This window comes from Penaeus monodon, chromosome 20, assembly GCF_015228065.2.
Source record: "Penaeus monodon isolate SGIC_2016 chromosome 20, NSTDA_Pmon_1, whole genome shotgun sequence".
NCBI lineage: Eukaryota > Metazoa > Arthropoda > Malacostraca > Decapoda > Penaeidae > Penaeus > Penaeus monodon.
In genome coordinates, this window is record NC_051405.1 from 38,719,005 (window position 1) to 38,719,880 (window position 876).

Below are 876 nucleotides of genomic sequence, written 5' to 3' on the forward strand. Positions count from 1 at the left end.
TCCTTTCAGATCTTTCCCTTTAAGAAAACAGATGAGCATTCCAAGCATCACAATCCGCCTTCCAACGCCCACACGCCCGCACGCCCATCCCTTCCCCCTCCTCAACTGTCTCAGCCCCCCCCCCAACCTCCCTCATCCTCCTCTCTGGTTTGTCCCTTCCTCCCCCTCTCCCTCTCCTCCCCCTTCCTCCCCCTCTCCCTCTCCTCCCCCTTCCTCCCCCTCTCCCTCTCCTCCCCCTTCCTCCCCCTCTCCCTCTCCTCCCCCTTCCTCCCCCTCTCCCTCTCCTCCCCCTTCCTCCCCCTCTTCCTCTCCTCCTCCTTCCTCCCCCTCTCCCTCTCCTCACCCTTCCTCCCCCTCTCCCTCTCCTCCCCCTTCCTCCCCCTCTCCCTCTCCTCACCCTTCCTCCCTCTCTGCTTTCCATTCCACACCTTTTTAAACTCCCCATATCTTGCTAACCTCCACCACCCACCTTTCCTCCCTCTCTACTCCACACTCTTTTTAACTCCCCAAATCTTTCTCTCTCTCTACTCCACACTCTTTTTAACTCCCCAAATCTTTCTCTCTCTCTACTCCACACTTTTTTTTTACTCTCCAAATCTTTCTCTCTCTCTACTCCACACTTTTTTTTAATTCTCCAGATCTTTCTCCCTCTACTCCACACTCTTTTTAACTCCCCAAATCTTTTTATTTCTCTACTCCACACTCTTTTCAACTCTCCAAATCTTGCTCCTTATCCTTACCTTGTAGTTTTCCCCCCGCTCTATCTAAACCCTTCACACTTGCCCCTCCCCCCTGTTCTCTCCCTAAACCCCATATTCTACTCTACCCCCCCCCACACACACACACACCTTTCACCTGACAAACTAATTTCTAAAT

General features: G+C 52.7%; 1 protein-coding gene across 1 annotated transcript in view; it reads right to left on the reverse strand.

The window, feature by feature from the left end:
• LOC119585807 (alkaline phosphatase, tissue-nonspecific isozyme-like) overlaps window positions 1-876 on the reverse strand; it is a gene marked incomplete at its 5' end in the record, with an annotated part of 89,217 nt that overhangs the window by 6,947 nt on the left and 81,394 nt on the right.